Here is a 6414-nt window from a genome sequence, read left to right on the forward strand (position 1 = left end):
GCACATGTAGCTTGAAGCTTCAACGGTACGTGAATAATTAATCAAACTCTTTAATTAAATCATTCACCATCCGTTAACTGTCAGGCACTCTACTGAAGACCGATAGCTGCACTCTTCGCACTGCAGATATATTTCTGTGTCCATTGGATATAACCAGTCAATAGTACAACGATCCTTTACAAATTGCTCGTAAGTACAACATGGCGAAAATTACCATATTGTCCCTGTAGTTACATCTAACTTCTTAAGTATCACTGATTCCTCTAATGAACAATAAATCATAGTCCCACTATGACTAATCCCTCCCGGGCCAGGAGAGAGTATGGCACCACATTGTTCAAGCCCTGGAATCAGCCCTTAAAGGAGTAATTTATATACTTACCCCAACATTGGGGAAGGAGTGAATTCCATCTTGTGTAATTGTGTTCCCAACTCCCCAATCAGACGAATCCCCAAAATGGTAGGCGGCCACTCTCACCCATGCAAATCAAAGGACCGCCTTCATAGGCCGGAGTTCACAACTCACTCAGGATTCAGGTCGTGTTACCTATGGTCATACTGATGAATGTAAGTCTCTATTAAGAACAGTGTTATATAATGAGACTACTCATTTCGTGTTCCGATCTTATACAAACTTCTTTGTATAGAATATCCCCGCTCATATGTCTCCACATGAATGATCGGGACCAGATCAGTTGTAGCACTTTACAACATTTGTAACATCTACAAAATAGGTCATACTCATAATGTCACTAGGATAAGGTATCCAGCCTTACCCATCTACTATAGACCATTTAGGTTATCACTTAAAATATGATCCATCTGTATGTCTCTATATACATGTTTAAACTACGAGGTAACTTTGGCACTTAGTTTGTTGGTTTGTGATTAATGCAACAAAATTCAGAATAAAATATCATACATTTTATTAAATAAATAATGAGTTTATACAATACATTTACAAACTATAGGACCTTATGAGATTTAGGGCATCAACCCCAACAATCTCCCACTTGACCTAAAGCTAGTACGGTGTACAAATACAAAGTACACAAATAATAAACTAGGACATAACACGCGCCCAGTACAAATCTCCCACTTGCTCTAGTCTAGACGTGGCCTGCCTAATAGACCCATACTCTACAGGTGACCCTCAAACACCTTAGCCATGAGGGCCTTTGTAAATGGATCAACAACATTGTGCATCAAAGAAATCTGCATGATGATCACGTCCCCTCAATGCACAATCTCTCGGATGAGATGATACTTTTTCTCTTTATGCTTCCCACACTTGTATCTCTTAGGCTCTCGAGAATTAGCCACAGCACCACTATTATCACAATAAAGTGTGATGAGCTTTGACATATCTGAAACGACTTCTAGATCAATCAAGAATTTCTTGAGCCAAACAACTTCCTTAGCAGCTTCACAAGTCGCTACATACTCAGCCTCCATGATGGAGTCAGTGATGTACCATTGCTTCGTGCTTCTCCAAACTATTGCTCTTCTGTTAAGAGTGAATACTGATCTTGATGTGGATTTCCTAGAATCCTTATTAATCTGAAAACCAGAGTCTGTGTATCTAGTAAGGATCAGATCCTTAGAACCATACACGAGCATGTAATCCTTCATTCTCCATAGATACTTAAGGATGTTTTTAGCAACGATTCAGTGATTTAATCCTGGATTAGATTAATATCTACTAACTATCCCCACTGCATAGCAGATGTCAAGTCTCGTACATAACATCGCATACATCAGACTGCCAACAATCGATCCATAGGGGATTCCTCTCATCTCCTCAACTTCTTGAGGTGTCTTAGGACACTGTTCCTTAGACAATATCACTCCATGTCTGAAAGGCAGTAAGCCTCTCTTGGAGTTCTGCATCAAATACTTGACAAGCATTTTGTCAATGTACGATGCTTGAGACAAAGCTAGCATTTTGTTATTTCTATGTCGAAAGATCTAGATTCCCAGAACAAACTGAGCCTCTCCCAAATCTTTCATCTGTAACACTAAGAAAGCTAATAAATCGTTGATGAACCTCTTGTAAACACAAGGCTCATCAAAATTTTGATCAAAGCTATAAGATTTAATCGCAGTATCAAACCTTATGTTCCAAGATCGAGAAGCTTGCTTCAGTCCATAAATGGATCAATTAAGCCTACAAACCCTTTGCTCTTGACCTTGGATTATGAATCCTTTGGGCTGCTCCATATAAATAGTTTCCTCAAGATTGACATTCAGAAAGGCAGTCTTGAAGTCCATTCGCCAAATCTCATAGTCATAATATGAGGCAATGGACAGAAGTATCCTAATAGTCAACTTCCTCAACCTGGGTGTAACCCTTTGCCACTAATCTAGCCTTGAAGGTTTGCATCTTCCCATCAACACCTTGTTTTCTCTTATAGATCCATTACAACTGATAGGTTCAATCCCATCTGGTTGATCTACAAGAACCCAAACATAATTGAAGTATGTCGTGTAGTAAACATCCATGCATCAACTATCATATACTGCATGATCGTGTGTAGCTAATGACTATGTGATGAGCATGATAGTCTATACGATCGTTTAGCATGCAAGGATGCGTCGAGTATCGAATACCTTGCGATCGTCCGCCAAGCGAGCACCTACGCGATCATGCAGCCAATGCAAAACGATCGTGTAGCAAACTCTACACGATAGCATAACAAAAACTAAATGATCGTTTAGATCTAAATACACGATGCAGCAACCTCCGTTTCGTTTTCTTTATCGAAACGCACTGCAACCTTTCTTCTTTGAAGCTTCACGAGCAACTCAAAACTTAACAAATACAGACTCGATTACAATTTAATATTGTTTGTTGCTATCGTGATTCGCTCTAGGAGTGTATTGTATAAACTAAATTGGAAGAATAATTTCTAAATGTAAGTTATGCATTTATGCTTTGATACGTTTAAGTAAATGTAACGCGTTAGGGCGTCAGGTATATGCAACAGAACGCACACAACTCCTTCCAATGACGTTCAAGTTTTCCTAAACCATACCCAAGTATAAATCTAATTTAGGTTCCTAGTAAGTCCAGGGTCGAACTTAGGGATTCAGTTAACCAAACGCAGACCTTGTGTTGTATCTACTATAGGGGTTTTCCTAAATAAATGTGAGAAATGTGTTAGTTACACTAATTTGTTGTACCTGTGCAAGAGATGCAAAAGAGTTGAGTAGTTAGTGATGGATCATGTGAGAATGAAGTTTAATGTAAGTGGACGCGTCGGTCTAAGATGAATGTACACAAACCAGGATGTGATGTGGATGAGATGGAGTGATTTGATTATCTTTTGTTCATGTGTTAGACTTCATTCAACATCTCTATAATGCATGCGTCTAACACAGAATGCAATAGACACCAGCAAGTCTATCTCTAGCTGTACTAGGCATCCTACTTGATGCAGCTTAGTTATTCTTTCGAACAATCTAAGTTAAAGATGCTTTTTACCAATTTGTCAAGTTGGCTTGAGCGTTGGAATGAAGTTTGGCATAAAGTATTAATGCGTTCAACATAAACAAGAAATAAACAATGGCAAGTATGATGGATCAAATATATGAATTTTATAAAGAAACAGAGAGTCTTTACAAAAGAAATATTTATTCAAATGAAATGAAAGCGATAAATGAGATAAAGAAAACTGAGTCAAGCCAAAGAATACAATCTCTTGTATTTCTTTGGCTCAATCTTGTTGTGTACAATCACTTGTATAGGAATTGGATGAAGTGTCTTTCTTAAGAGTGCCTTCCTCCGCTCCCTAACCAGTGGTAGTGGTGGTTCTCAACCCTTCTGATCGTCTGGCACCACAGCACAGCTTCTAAAGAACTAAAAACTATGACTACAATATACAGAGAGTAAGGATCTTGATAATTTCTGAAATTCTTGACTCTGGAGAGACTTCATCTATTTATAGGCGTTGGTCACATCCATTTAGTGAATAGGCAGCATTAAAGTCCATGCCCTGGTTAGCCGCCTGACTCTCGGAAACTTTTTAGACTCCGCTTGCTGCAGGTGCTCATACTTGCAAATGGTGATGTGACACAATCAGCCTGAAGCAATGAATCTTCCCTGCGTTGAACTTCCTCCGACGCATGGCCCATGCATTAGAGCTTTTCCTGCGGCACTTGTCTAATGCATTAGCGTTTATCCTTGCGTTGAAATCCTGCAATACAATGCGTTAGTGCCACGATATTTAGTAATAAAACTTCTTTTGCATGAGTTTGCTAATGTTTGAATAAATCCATGCGTTTCTTCTAAAAATGAGGAGAATTTATCAATAAAAACCTTAGTTATTCCAACTTAAGAGCAAACATAACTTTTATTTCTACAAGTTATCACCACCCTCAGATTTGAACAATGTTTGTCCTCAAGCATTCCAAAATAATTCTTTGTTATCTTCTTTGTCTTAAGTGTGCAGAGTTCGCCTCCCATCATATTCAGTCATAAGCTTGAGATAAGAGTTTGAAAAATATAACTCAGATTGACTCTTTTCTACAAGGACTAATGTTTAAATTCAGGTGCAGCAAGCCTTTTATCATAACTCCTTTCATTTCTCAAAACATTCCCATTTTTTTTTAAACCAGCAAAGTGTTAGATGCTCTTTTTTTTAAAATAAATGTCGGATAAAAAGAAAAAATTATGAACTCACTTACCCATGCGTTGTTCCAGGTATCCCACTTTCGTTTTGGCTTGCCCCCACGGGTGTCATGCGAGCATCCAACTACGGGTGAGAACCTTTCACAACTAAACTCATATCTAATATTCATGCACTTCAAGATATAATTTCTTCAGACTAGATAAAAGAGTTATATGGGACGCGTTAGTCTAGGAGACTTAACTTCGTTTTGGCTTGCCCCCATGGGTGTCATGCGAGCATCCAACTGCGGCTAAGTGCCTGTTCCAACTATACTCATGCCATTTTAAGGTTTTCCTTTTGAAGTAATGACAGAGAAGTTGCATTTAACATTTTTCTTATTTTGTTCCCTTTTCTTTATGATGTACCCGTTTGATGCGTCCTAACTCGGATTTCCTTCATCCCTAAATTTGGAGATGAGCTATACTCATCCCGAATTTAGAGACGAGCTAAATCCTCATTGCTAAAAGAGAAACAAAATTTCAAAAAGGCTTTGAGAGTCTGAAAGGAGTTTAAGACTTAAAGCTTGCACGTGTTAGAAGGTAAACATAACCTTTTTAGAAAAGTTCATGCCTTGTTGATTTCCCTAACACCTACTTTATACTTATAGATTTCATATAGTTGATATCATTGAGGTCAGGAAAAGCACAAGACTTATAAAATATTTAAAGAACAAAAATCAAGTATGCCAAGGTCAAACACAAGGAACAAAATGATAGGAATTTCTCATTCATTTTCATAAATTCACATGAAGTAAACAAACAAGTCAAGCAGATACAAAAGAACAATTAAATCAAAATACAAAAATACCCGAACACCCCAAAACTCTATTATGCTGGCGTGTCATCTCTGCATTCTTCCCCAGGGTCTTCATCCATAAAACGCAAGGGGTTTCTAAGATGGGCAGGTAGTGGAGGTAGAGCAAACATTCCAATCAAGACCTAATTGATGTATTATGTTGTGTAAACAAATTGGTCTTGCATCTGTCTTGTTTGCTGTCTTAGATAATCTCTTAGAACCTGATTCTGTTGCTGAAGACCTTCGATAGATACGGCCAGCGGTCTGAGCTGATCACTAATAAAAGTTTTAAACTCTTCTAAGTCTGCATTGTGTTGAGGTGGTATTGGTTCTTCATTTCTTCCAACTGGGTCTTCAAAATTTGTTGCGTTGCTTGACCCTAGCCCAGTTAGTTCAAAGATTATTGGAGGAGGCATAATGTTGGGAATTGGACTTGGTTGGGGCGAAGAAAGGGAATAAGGGATGTCCTGATCTATATGAGTTGGTTCTTGGTGCGTTTGATCAGGACTCCCTTCTGGCGGGGCCAATGGTGAGTCATGGAAAGTAAGATTGAGGGTTGGTTGCACTTCTTCAGCCGGAAGTTCAAGCTCAGCTTCATCGCTGTGTTCAACAATTTGGACACGTCTTCTTTTGAGGGCGGGTTTGGATGATCGAGGTTTGGTTGCCACTTCCTTGGCAGGTAAGGCAGGTTGATGCAGTGAACCGCGAAGTAGACACCTCACAAACTTTATGTCTATCAAGCCATCGATATCTTCATGATCATCCTCTAAAGGGATGCCCCCACGTTCGCATAGTGCACAGATAAGCCATGGAAAGTAGAGTTGCCCTTGTGGCTTAGTCTTGATGGCCTTGATCTGATCCCTTATAATTCTTCCAACGTCCAAAGGGATGCACTGCATGACGCAATAGGTAGCCAGGACGCGTTCCTTTGATAATGTCTCATCATGCG

This window comes from Benincasa hispida, chromosome 7 (genome assembly GCF_009727055.1).
Source record: "Benincasa hispida cultivar B227 chromosome 7, ASM972705v1, whole genome shotgun sequence".
Lineage (NCBI taxonomy): Eukaryota > Viridiplantae > Streptophyta > Magnoliopsida > Cucurbitales > Cucurbitaceae > Benincasa > Benincasa hispida.